This window comes from Protomyctophum parallelum, assembly GCF_964188405.1.
Source record: "Protomyctophum parallelum genome assembly, chromosome: 18".
NCBI lineage: Eukaryota > Metazoa > Chordata > Actinopteri > Myctophiformes > Myctophidae > Protomyctophum > Protomyctophum parallelum.
In genome coordinates this window covers 45,146,912-45,160,989 of record NC_139716.1, presented here as the reverse complement: position 1 = coordinate 45,160,989, position 14,078 = coordinate 45,146,912, and positions in this window count along the sequence as shown.

Here is a 14,078-nt window from a genome sequence, read left to right as displayed (position 1 = left end):
GCTATAACCCATGTTTTTTTTTTTTTTTCATTTTTTTCAAATCCTCAAAAATGATGAAAAACAGCGTGTTATAGTATGCCGTACGGTATGGGCTATAGCCCATGTTCAAAAATGATTAAAAACGAGGTTATTTTTTTTTTCAAAATTTCAAAAAACGATGGGCTATAACCCATGTTTTTTTTTTTTTTTTTTTTTTTTTTCAAATCCTCAAAAATGATGAAAAACAGCGTGTTATAGTATGCCGTACGGTATGGGCTATAGCCCATGTTCAAAAATGATGAAAAACGAGGTTATTTTTTTTTTCAAAATTTCAAAAAACGATGGGCTATAACCCATGTTTTTTTTTTTTTTTTTTTTTTTTCAAATCCTCAAAAATGATGAAAAACGGCGTGTTATAGTATGCCGTACGGTATGGGCTATAGCCCATGTTCAAAAATGATGAAAAACGAGGTTTTTTTTTTTTTTCAAATTTTCAAAAAACGATGGGCTATAACCCATGTTTTTTTTTTTTTTTTTTCATTTTTTTCAAATCCTCAAAAATGATGAAAAACAGCGTGTTATAGTATGCCGTACGGTATGGGCTATAGCCCATGTTCAAAAATGATGAAAAACGAGTTTTTTTTTTTTTTCAAATTTTCAAAAAACGATGGGCTATAACCCATGTTTTTTTTTTTTTTTTTTTTTTTTCAAATCCTCAAAAATGATGAAAGACGGCGTGTTATAGTATGCCGTACGGTATGGGCTATAGCCCATGTTCAAAAATGATGAAAAATAAGTTTTTTTTTTTTTTTTAAATTTCAAAAAACGATGGGCTATAACCCATGTTTTTTTTTTTTTTTCATTTTTTTCAAATCCTCAAAAATGATGAAAAACAGCGTGTTATAGTATGCCGTACGGTATGGGCTATAGCCCATGTTCAAAAATGATGAAAAACGAGGTTATTTTTTTTTTCAAAATTTCAAAAAACGATGGGCTATAACCCATGTTTTTTTTGTTTTTTTTTCAAATCCTCAAAAATGATGAAAAACGGCGTGTTATAGTATGCCGTACGGTATGGGCTATAGCCCATGTTCAAAAATGATGAAAAACGAGGTTATTTTTTTTTTCAAAATTTCAAAAAACGATGGGCTATAACCCATGTTTTTTTTTTTTTTTTTTTTTTTCAAATCCTCAAAAATGATGAAAAACGGCGTGTTATAGTATGCCGTACGGTATGGGCTATAGCCCATGTTCAAAAATGATGAAAAACGAGTTTTTCAACGCTGTTTTTCATCATTTTTGAGGATTTGAAAAAAATGAAAAAAAAAAAAAAAACATGGGTTATAGCCCATCGTTTTTTGAAATTTTGAAAAAAAAAATAACCTCGTTTTTCATCATTTTTGAACATGGGCTATAGCCCATACCGTACGGCATACTATAACACGCTGTTTTTCATCATTTTTGAGGATTTGAAAAAAATGAAAAAAACAAAAAAAACATGGGTTATAGCCCATCGTTTTTTGAAATTGAAATTGAAATTGAAATTGAAATTGAAATTTTTTCAAAATTTCAAAAAACGATGGGCTATAACCCATGTTTCTTTTTTTTTTTCTTTTTTTTCAAATCCTCAAAAATGATGAAAAACAGCGTGTTATAGTATGCCGTACGGTATGGGCTATAGCCCATGTTCAAAAATGATGAAAAACGAGGTTATTCTTTTTTTCAAAATTTCAAAAAACGATGGGCTATAACCCATGTTTTTTTTTTTTTTTCATTTTTTTCAAATCCTCAAAAATGATGAAAAACAGCGTGTTATAGTATGCCGTACGGTATGGGCTATAGCCCATGTTCAAAAATGATGAAAAACGAGGTTATTTTTTTTTCAAAATTTCAAAAAACGATGGGCTATAACCCATGTTTTTTTTTTTTTTTTCATTTTTTTCAAATCCTCAAAAATGATGAAAAACAGCGTGTTATAGTATGCCGTACGGTATGGGCTATAGCCCATGTTCAAAAATGATGAAAAACGAGGTTATTTTTTTTTTCAAAATTTCAAAAAACGATGGGCTATAACCCATGTTTTTTTTGTTTTTTTCATTTTTTTCAAATCCTCAAAAATGATGAAAAACAGCGTGTTATAGTATGCCGTACGGTATGGGCTATAGCCCATGTTCAAAAATGATGAAAAACGAGGTTATTTTTTTTTTCAAAATTTCAAAAAACGATGGGCTATAACCCATGTTTTTTTTTTTTTTTTCATTTTTTTCAAATCCTCAAAAATGATGAAAAACAGCGTGTTATAGTATGCCGTACGGTATGGGCTATAGCCCATGTTCAAAAATGATGAAAAACGAGGTTATTTTTTTTTTCAAAATTTCAAAAAACGATGGGCTATAACCCATGTTTTTTTTTTTTTTTTTTTTTTTTTCAAATCCTCAAAAATGATGAAAGACGGCGTGTTATAGTATGCCGTACGGTATGGGCTATAGCCCATGTTCAAAAATGATGAAAAACAAGTTTTTATTTTTTTTTTAAATTTCAAAAAACGATGGGCTATAACCCATGTTTTTTTTTTTTTTCATTTTTTTCAAATCCTCAAAAATGATGAAAAACTGCGTGTTATAGTATGCCGTACGGTATGGGCTATAGCCCATGTTCAAAAATGATGAAAAACGAGGTTATTTTTTTTTTCAAAATTTCAAAAAACGATGGGCTATAACCCATGTTTTTTTTTTTTTTTTTTTTTTTCAAATCCTCAAAAATGATGAAAAACGGCGTGTTATAGTATGCCGTACGGTATGGGCTATAGCCCATGTTCAAAAATGATGAAAAACGAGTTTTTTTTTTTTTTCAAAATTTCAAAAAACGATGGGCTATAACCCATGTTTTTTTTTTTTTTCATTTTTTTCAAATCCTCAAAAATGAGGAAAAAAAAAAAAACTCGTTTTTCATCATTTTTGAACATGGGCTATAGCCCATGTTCAAAAATGATGAAAAACGAGTTTTTTTTTTTTTTCAAAATTTCAAAAAACGATGGGCTATAACCCATGTTTTTTTTTTTTTTTCATTTTTTTCAAATCCTCAAAAATGATGAAAAACAGCGTGTTATAGTATGCCGTACGGTATGGGCTATAGCCCATGTTCAAAAATGATGAAAAACGAGGTTATTTTTTTTTTCAAAATTTCAAAAAACGATGGGCTATAACCCATGTTTTTTTTTTTTTTTTTTTTTTTCAAATCCTCAAAAATGATGAAAAACGGCGTGTTATAGTATGCCGTACGGTATGGGCTATAGCCCATGTTCAAAAATGATGAAAAACGAGTTTTTTTTTTTTTTCAAAATTTCAAAAAACGATGGGCTATAACCCATGTTTTTTTTTTTTTTCATTTTTTTCAAATCCTCAAAAATGAGGAAAAAAAAAAAAACTCGTTTTTCATCATTTTTGAACATGGGCTATAGCCCATGTTCAAAAATGATGAAAAACGAGTTTTTTTTTTTTTTCAAAATTTCAAAAAACGATGGGCTATAACCCATGTTTTTTTTTTTTTTTCATTTTTTTCAAATCCTCAAAAATGATGAAAAACAGCGTGTTATAGTATGCCGTACGGTATGGGCTATAGCCCATGTTCAAAAATGATGAAAAACGAGGTTATTTTTTTTTTCAAAATTTCAAAAAACGATGGGCTATAACCCATGTTTTTTTTTTTTTTTTTTTTTTTTCAAATCCTCAAAAATGATGAAAAACAGCGTGTTATAGTATGCCGTACGGTATGGGCTATAGCCCATGTTCAAAAATGATGAAAAACGAGGTTATTCTTTTTTTTCAAAATTTCAAAAAACGATGGGCTATAACCCATGTTTTTTTTTTTTTTTCATTTTTTTCAAATCCTCAAAAATGATGAAAAACAGCGTGTTATAGTATGCCGTACGGTATGGGCTATAGCCCATGTTCAAAAATGATGAAAAACGAGGTTATTTTTTTTTTCAAAATTAAAAAAAACGATGGGCTATAACCCATGTTTTTTTTTTTTTTTTTTTTTTTTTCAAATCCTCAAAAATGATGAAAAACAGCGTGTTATAGTATGCCGTACGGTATGGGCTATAGCCCATGTTCAAAAATGATGAAAAACGAGGTTATTTTTTTTTTCAAAATTTCAAAAAACGATGGGCTATAACCCATGTTTTTTTTTTTTTTTCATTTTTTTCAAATCCTCAAAAATGATGAAAAACAGCGTGTTATAGTATGCCGTACGGTATGGGCTATAGCCCATGTTCAAAAATGATGAAAAACGAGGTTATTTTTTTTTTCCAAAATTTCAAAAAACGATGGGCTATAACCCATGTTTTTTTTTTTTTTTTCATTTTTTTCAAATCCTCAAAAAGGATGAAAAACAGCGTGTTATAGTATGCCGTACGGTATGGGCTATAGCCCATGTTCAAAAATGATGAAAAACGAGGTTATTTTTTTTTTTCAAAATTTAAAAAAACGATGGGCTATAACCCATGTTTTTTTTTTTTTTTTTCATTTTTTTCAAATCCTCAAAAATGATGAAAAACAGCGTGTTATAGTATGCCGTACGGTATGGGCTATAGCCCATGTTCAAAAATGATGAAAAACGAGGTTATTTTTTTTTTCAAATTTTCAAAAAACGATGGGCTATAACCCATGTTTTTTTTTTTTTTTCATTTTTTTCAAATCCTCAAAAATGATGAAAAACAGCGTGTTATAGTATGCCGTACGGTATGGGCTATAGCCCATGTTCAAAAATGATGAAAAACGAGGTTATTTTTTTTTCAAAATTTAAAAAAACGATGGGCTATAACCCATGTTTTTTTTTTTTTTTTCATTTTTTTCAAATCCTCAAAAATGATGAAAAACAGCGTGTTGTAGTATGCCGTACGGTATGGGCTATAGCCCATGTTCAAAAATGATGAAAAACGAGGTTATTTTTTTTTTCAAAATTTCAAAAAACGATGGGCTATAACCCATGTTTTTTTTTTTTTTTTCATTTTTTTCAAATCCTCAAAAATGATGAAAAACAGCGTGTTGTAGTATGCCGTACGGTATGGGCTATAGCCCATGTTCAAAAATGATGAAAAACGAGGTTATTTTTTTTTCAAAATTTCAAAAAACGATGGGCTATAACCCATGTTTTTTTTTTTTTTTTCATTTTTTTCAAATCCTCAAAAATGATGAAAAACAGCGTGTTATAGTATGCCGTACGGTATGGGCTATAGCCCATGTTCAAAAATGATGAAAAACGAGGTTATTTTTTTTTTCAAAATTTCAAAAAACGATGGGCTATAACCCATGTTTTTTTTGTTTTTTTCATTTTTTTCAAATCCTCAAAAATGATGAAAAACAGCGTGTTATAGTATGCCGTACGGTATGGGCTATAGCCCATGTTCAAAAATGATGAAAAACAAGTTTTTTTTTTTTTTCAAAATTTCAAAAAACGATGGGCTATAACCCATGTTTTTTTTTTTTTTTTTTTTTTTTTCAAATCCTCAAAAATGATGAAAGACGGCGTGTTATAGTATGCCGTACGGTATGGGCTATAGCCCATGTTCAAAAATGATGAAAAACAAGTTTTTATTTTTTTTTTAAATTTCAAAAAACGATGGGCTATAACCCATGTTTTTTTTTTTTTTTCATTTTTTTCAAATCCTCAAAAATGATGAAAAACAGCGTGTTATAGTATGCCGTACGGTATGGGCTATAGCCCATGTTCAAAAATGATGAAAAACGAGGTTATTTTTTTTTTCAAAATTTCAAAAAACGATGGGCTATAACCCATGTTTTTTTTTTTTTTTTTTTTTTTCAAATCCTCAAAAATGATGAAAAACGGCGTGTTATAGTATGCCGTACGGTATGGGCTATAGCCCATGTTCAAAAATGATGAAAAACGAGTTTTTTTTTTTTTTCAAAATTTCAAAAAACGATGGGCTATAACCCATGTTTTTTTTTTTTTTTCATTTTTTTCAAATCCTCAAAAATGATGAAAAACAGCGTGTTATAGTATGCCGTACGGTATGGGCTATAGCCCATGTTCAAAAATGATGAAAAACGAGGTTATTTTTTTTTTCAAAATTTCAAAAAACGATGGGCTATAACCCATGTTTTTTTTTTTTTTTCATTTTTTTCAAATCCTCAAAAATGATGAAAAACAGCGTGTTATAGTATGCCGTACGGTATGGGCTATAGCCCATGTTCAAAAATGATGAAAAACGAGGTTATTCTTTTTTTCAAAATTTCAAAAAACGATGGGCTATAACCCATGTTTTTTTTTTTTTTTCATTTTTTTCAAATCCTCAAAAATGATGAAAAACAGCGTGTTATAGTATGCCGTACGGTATGGGCTATAGCCCATGTTCAAAAATGATGAAAAACGAGGTTATTTTTTTTTTCAAAATTTCAAAAAACGATGGGCTATAACCCATGTTTTTTTTGTTTTTTTCATTTTTTTCAAATCCTCAAAAATGATGAAAAACAGCGTGTTATAGTATGCCGTACGGTATGGGCTATAGCCCATGTTCAAAAATGATGAAAAACAAGTTTTTTTTTTTTTTCAAAATTTCAAAAAACGATGGGCTATAACCCATGTTTTTTTTTTTTTTTTTTTTTTTTCAAATCCTCAAAAATGATGAAAGACGGCGTGTTATAGTATGCCGTACGGTATGGGCTATAGCCCATGTTCAAAAATGATGAAAAACAAGTTTTTATTTTTTTTTTAAATTTCAAAAAACGATGGGCTATAACCCATGTTTTTTTTTTTTTTTCATTTTTTTCAAATCCTCAAAAATGATGAAAAACAGCGTGTTATAGTATGCCGTACGGTATGGGCTATAGCCCATGTTCAAAAATGATGAAAAACGAGGTTATTTTTTTTTTCAAAATTTCAAAAAACGATGGGCTATAACCCATGTTTTTTTTTTTTTTTTTTTTTTTCAAATCCTCAAAAATGATGAAAAACGGCGTGTTATAGTATGCCGTACGGTATGGGCTATAGCCCATGTTCAAAAATGATGAAAAACGAGTTTTTTTTTTTTTTCAAAATTTCAAAAAACGATGGGCTATAACCCATGTTTTTTTTTTTTTTTCATTTTTTTCAAATCCTCAAAAATGATGAAAAACAGCGTGTTATAGTATGCCGTACGGTATGGGCTATAGCCCATGTTCAAAAATGATGAAAAACGAGGTTATTTTTTTTTTCAAAATTTCAAAAAACGATGGGCTATAACCCATGTTTTTTTTTTTTTTTCATTTTTTTCAAATCCTCAAAAATGATGAAAAACAGCGTGTTATAGTATGCCGTACGGTATGGGCTATAGCCCATGTTCAAAAATGATGAAAAACGAGGTTATTCTTTTTTTCAAAATTTCAAAAAACGATGGGCTATAACCCATGTTTTTTTTTTTTTTTCATTTTTTTCAAATCCTCAAAAATGATGAAAAACAGCGTGTTATAGTATGCCGTACGGTATGGGCTATAGCCCATGTTCAAAAATGATGAAAAACGAGGTTATTTTTTTTTCAAAATTAAAAAAAACGATGGGCTATAACCCATGTTTTTTTTTTTTTTTTCATTTTTTTCAAATCCTCAAAAATGATGAAAAACAGCGTGTTATAGTATGCCGTACGGTATGGGCTATAGCCCATGTTCAAAAATGATGAAAAACGAGGTTATTTTTTTTTTCCAAAATTTCAAAAAACGATGGGCTATAACCCATGTTTTTTTTTTTTTTTCATTTTTTTCAAATCCTCAAAAAGGATGAAAAACAGCGTGTTATAGTATGCCGTACGGTATGGGCTATAGCCCATGTTCAAAAATGATGAAAAACGAGGTTATTTTTTTTTTTCAAAATTTCAAAAAACGATGGGCTATAACCCATGTTTTTTTTTTTTTTTTCATTTTTTTCAAATCCTCAAAAATGATGAAAAACAGCGTGTTATAGTATGCCGTACGGTATGGGCTATAGCCCATGTTCAAAAATGATGAAAAACGAGGTTATTTTTTTTTTCAAATTTTCAAAAAACGATGGGCTATAACCCATGTTTTTTTTTTTTTTTCATTTTTTTCAAATCCTCAAAAATGATGAAAAACAGCGTGTTATAGTATGCCGTACGGTATGGGCTATAGCCCATGTTCAAAAATGATGAAAAACGAGGTTTTTTTTTCTTTCAAAATTTCAAAAAACGATGGGCTATAACCCATGTTTTTTTTCTTTTTTTTCATTTTTTTCAAATCCTCAAAAATGATGAAAAACAGCGTGTTATAGTATGCCGTACGGTATGGGCTATAGCCCATGTTCAAAAATGATGAAAAACGAGGTTATTTTTTTTTTTCAAAATTTCAAAAAACGATGGGCTATAACCCATGTTTTTTTTTTTTTTTCATTTTTTTCAAATCCTCAAAAATGATGAAAAACAGCGTGTTATAGTATGCCGTACGGTATGGGCTATAGCCCATGTTCAAAAATGATGAAAAACGAGGTTATTTTTTTTTTCAAAATTTCAAAAAACGATGGGCTATAACCCATGTTTTTTTTTTTTTTTCATTTTTTTCAAATCCTCAAAAATGATGAAAAACAGCGTGTTATAGTATGCCGTACGGTATGGGCTATAGCCCATGTTCAAAAATGATGAAAAACGAGGTTATTTTTTTTTCAAAATTTAAAAAAACGATGGGCTATAACCCATGTTTTTTTTTTTTTTTTCATTTTTTTCAAATCCTCAAAAATGATGAAAAACAGCGTGTTGTAGTATGCCGTACGGTATGGGCTATAGCCCATGTTCAAAAATGATGAAAAACGAGGTTATTTTTTTTTTCAAAATTTCAAAAAACGATGGGCTATAACCCATGTTTTTTTTTTTTTTTTCATTTTTTTCAAATCCTCAAAAATGATGAAAAACAGCGTGTTGTAGTATGCCGTACGGTATGGGCTATAGCCCATGTTCAAAAATGATGAAAAACGAGGTTATTTTTTTTTTCAAAATTTCAAAAAACGATGGGCTATAACCCATGTTTTTTTTTTTTTTTTCATTTTTTTCAAATCCTCAAAAATGATGAAAAACAGCGTGTTATAGTATGCCGTACGGTATGGGCTATAGCCCATGTTCAAAAATGATGAAAAACGAGGTTATTTTTTTTTTCAAAATTTCAAAAAACGATGGGCTATAACCCATGTTTTTTTTGTTTTTTTCATTTTTTTCAAATCCTCAAAAATGATGAAAAACAGCGTGTTATAGTATGCCGTACGGTATGGGCTATAGCCCATGTTCAAAAATGATGAAAAACAAGTTTTTTTTTTTTTTCAAAATTTCAAAAAACGATGGGCTATAACCCATGTTTTTTTTTTTTTTTTTTTTTTTTTCAAATCCTCAAAAATGATGAAAGACGGCGTGTTATAGTATGCCGTACGGTATGGGCTATAGCCCATGTTCAAAAATGATGAAAAACAAGTTTTTATTTTTTTTTTAAATTTCAAAAAACGATGGGCTATAACCCATGTTTTTTTTTTTTTTTCATTTTTTTCAAATCCTCAAAAATGATGAAAAACAGCGTGTTATAGTATGCCGTACGGTATGGGCTATAGCCCATGTTCAAAAATGATGAAAAACGAGGTTATTTTTTTTTTCAAAATTTCAAAAAACGATGGGCTATAACCCATGTTTTTTTTTTTTTTTTTCAAATCCTCAAAAATGATGAAAAACGGCGTGTTATAGTATGCCGTACGGTATGGGCTATAGCCCATGTTCAAAAATGATGAAAAACGAGTTTTTTTTTTTTTTCAAAATTTCAAAAAACGATGGGCTATAACCCATGTTTTTTTTTTTTTTTCATTTTTTTCAAATCCTCAAAAATGATGAAAAACAGCGTGTTATAGTATGCCGTACGGTATGGGCTATAGCCCATGTTCAAAAATGATGAAAAACGAGGTTATTTTTTTTTTCAAAATTTCAAAAAACGATGGGCTATAACCCATGTTTTTTTTTTTTTTTCATTTTTTTCAAATCCTCAAAAATGATGAAAAACAGCGTGTTATAGTATGCCGTACGGTATGGGCTATAGCCCATGTTCAAAAATGATGAAAAACGAGGTTATTCTTTTTTTCAAAATTTCAAAAAACGATGGGCTATAACCCATGTTTTTTTTTTTTTTTCATTTTTTTCAAATCCTCAAAAATGATGAAAAACAGCGTGTTATAGTATGCCGTACGGTATGGGCTATAGCCCATGTTCAAAAATGATGAAAAACGAGGTTATTTTTTTTTTCAAAATTAAAAAAAACGATGGGCTATAACCCATGTTTTTTTTTTTTTTTTCATTTTTTTCAAATCCTCAAAAATGATGAAAAACAGCGTGTTATAGTATGCCGTACGGTATGGGCTATAGCCCATGTTCAAAAATGATGAAAAACGAGGTTATTTTTTTTTTCCAAAATTTCAAAAAACGATGGGCTATAACCCATGTTTTTTTTTTTTTTTTCATTTTTTTCAAATCCTCAAAAAGGATGAAAAACAGCGTGTTATAGTATGCCGTACGGTATGGGCTATAGCCCATGTTCAAAAATGATGAAAAACGAGGTTATTTTTTTTTTTCAAAATTTCAAAAAACGATGGGCTATAACCCATGTTTTTTTTTTTTTTTTCATTTTTTTCAAATCCTCAAAAATGATGAAAAACAGCGTGTTATAGTATGCCGTACGGTATGGGCTATAGCCCATGTTCAAAAATGATGAAAAACGAGGTTATTTTTTTTTTCAAATTTTCAAAAAACGATGGGCTATAACCCATGTTTTTTTTTTTTTTTTCATTTTTTTCAAATCCTCAAAAATGATGAAAAACAGCGTGTTATAGTATGCCGTACGGTATGGGCTATAGCCCATGTTCAAAAATGATGAAAAACGAGGTTATTTTTTTTTTCAAATTTTCAAAAAACGATGGGCTATAACCCATGTTTTTTTTTTTTTTTCATTTTTTTCAAATCCTCAAAAATGATGAAAAACAGCGTGTTATAGTATGCCGTACGGTATGGGCTATAGCCCATGTTCAAAAATGATGAAAAACGAGGTTTTTTTTTCTTTCAAAATTTCAAAAAACGATGGGCTATAACCCATGTTTTTTTTTTTTTTTTCATTTTTTTCAAATCCTCAAAAATGATGAAAAACAGCGTGTTATAGTATGCCGTACGGTATGGGCTATAGCCCATGTTCAAAAATGATGAAAAACGAGGTTTTTTTTTTTTTTCAAAATTTCAAAAAACGATGGGCTATAACCCATGTTTTTTTTTTTTTTTCATTTTTTTCAAATCCTCAAAAATGATGAAAAACAGCGTGTTATAGTATGCCGTACGGTATGGGCTATAGCCCATGTTCAAAAATGATGAAAAACGAGGTTTTTTTTTCTTTCAAAATTTCAAAAAACGATGGGCTATAACCCATGTTTTTTTTCTTTTTTTTCATTTTTTTCAAATCCTCAAAAATGATGAAAAACAGCGTGTTATAGTATGCCGTACGGTATGGGCTATAGCCCATGTTCAAAAATGATGAAAAACGAGGTTATTTTTTTTTTTCAAAATTTCAAAAAACGATGGGCTATAACCCATGTTTTTTTTTTTTTTTCATTTTTTTCAAATCCTCAAAAATGATGAAAAACAGCGTGTTATAGTATGCCGTACGGTATGGGCTATAGCCCATGTTCAAAAATGATGAAAAACGAGGTTATTTTTTTTTTCAAAATTTCAAAAAACGATGGGCTATAACCCATGTTTTTTTTTTTGTTTTTTTTTTTTTAAATCCTCAAAAATGATGAAAAACAGCGTGTTATAGTATGCCGTACGGTATGGGCTATAGCCCATGTTCAAAAATGATGAAAAACGAGGCTAAAAAAAAACGATACAACAAATTGAGCAGAGCACTGCAGGGACTTGAACCCCGTTCTGGTAAACCAGGAGTACCACACCAGTGCCTTAGTTTGTGTTGTTGTAATTTACAGGTCAATTATTTTCAACTTTTTCCTCAAATCCTGCAAAATCATGAAAAACGGCATGCGGTCTGAAAACATGGGCCATCTATAGTATGTCGTTTTTTTCATGATTTCATCTATTTTCAAAACCTCCAAAATCATTAGCTTGTGAGCTTGTAGATCTGATTTGTTTTGCTAACCCTCAGAATAGTGATTCTAGGGTTGATGTCGTTAATGTAATAAATAAATAAATGAAAATGGATGGATGGATGGATGGATTTATTACATTAACGATATGAACGAATGAATGAATACTACATGAAAGTAACGCTGAGGAAACCCCACACTAGGGGTCAGAGAACCATGTGATCAGAACCATCACTGGCACCTGGTTAAATCATAGACTGTAAAAAATATGGACAAAGCGTTCCCCGGGTCTAACATGAACGTAAAATGAAGCCTGTAATAATATGCTAATTCCTGATGTAAGTCGCCATCTTTGGTACCAGCTGGCCATTGGCTGGCTCCGTTTTGTATACCAGCTGGTCATTGGCTGCCCAGACAACGAGGCGGGACTTCCCCCCTTCTTCTCCGTTGGTTTTTATTTTGACTCGAGTGGGAGGGGAATCCCGATCATAGACTGTAATGGTAGCCACGCCCCTCAGAACATACGCGATGGTTTTTTTTCTTTATGGTCATTTTTTTAATTAATGGGACCATAATCTTCCAAAAAGAATATTATGACATTAGAAATGAGACTTTAAACTAGTGACTGGAAGAATAAAGTATTCATGACCATGTTTATTAAGGTAATACAGTCTAGGTGAAGTTGGGCCAAAATACATGGGCCTCTATGGAGCTATGGGGCTTTTTGGGTCCGGTCCAGCGCCACAACAGGCCATTATATGAACTACCGATTTCAAATGAGGCTTCACGAAATATCTGGCTGACTGCCCCCCTGGGTTAAATACAGAACCATGTGATCAGAACCATCACTGGCTCCTGGTTAAATACAGAACCATGTGATCAGAACCATCACTGGCTCCTGGTTAAATACAGAACCATGTGATCAGAACCATCACTGGCTCCTGGTTAAATACAGAACCATGTGATCAGAACCATCACTGGCTCCTGGTTAAATACAGAACCATGTGATCAGAACCATCACTGGCTCCTGGTTAAATACAGAACCATGTGATCAGAACCATCACTGGCTCCTCCTGGTTAAATACAGAACCATGTGATCAGAACCATCACTGGCTCCTGGTTAAATACAGAACCATGTGATCAGAACCATCACTGGCTCCTGGTTAAATACAGAACCATGTGATCAGAACCATCACTGGCTCCTCCTGGTTAAATACAGAACCATGTGATCAGAGCCATCACTGGCTCCTGGTTAAATACAGAACCATGTGATCAGAACCATCACTGGCTCCTGGTTAAATACAGAACCATGTGATCAGAACCATGTGATCAGAACCATCACTGGCTCCTCCTGGTTAAATACAGAACCATGTGATCAGAACCATCACTGGCTCCTGGTTAAATACAGAACCATGTGATCAGAACCATGTGATCAGAACCATCACTGGCTCCTCCTGGTTAAATACAGAACCATGTGATCAGAACCATCACTGGCTCCTGGTTAAATACAGTTCTAAATCCTCCTCCTCACCTACAAAGCTCTCAACGGCCTGCAGGCACCACAATATCTCAAAGAACTCATCGATCCCTACAATCCTGAACAGAACACGAGTGCGTTCACAGAATGCAACAATGCTTACTGTCGCGAAAATATCAAAAGTTACAATAGGAGGCAGGGCGTTTAGGTCCCAGGCACCTCCGCTGTGGAACCTTCTCCCGGCTTCGGTCTGTGGGGCTGACACGCTCTGCACATTTAGGACCATTAAAAACCTCTCTACGACAAAGCCTATAGCTAGTCATCAGTACTCGGTCACCCAGCAAAGGACAAAGTGAGTAAGGGGACCCCTCCACCCAACCCCTCACCTTTGTTGTGTTTGTCTCCCAGTAGTGCTTGTAATTGTCTCCACCAGGCCGAAGGCATGGGGGGAGAGTATGTTTTGCACTCCGTCCGTCCGTGTGTCCGTCCGTGTGTCCGTGAGCAGCTA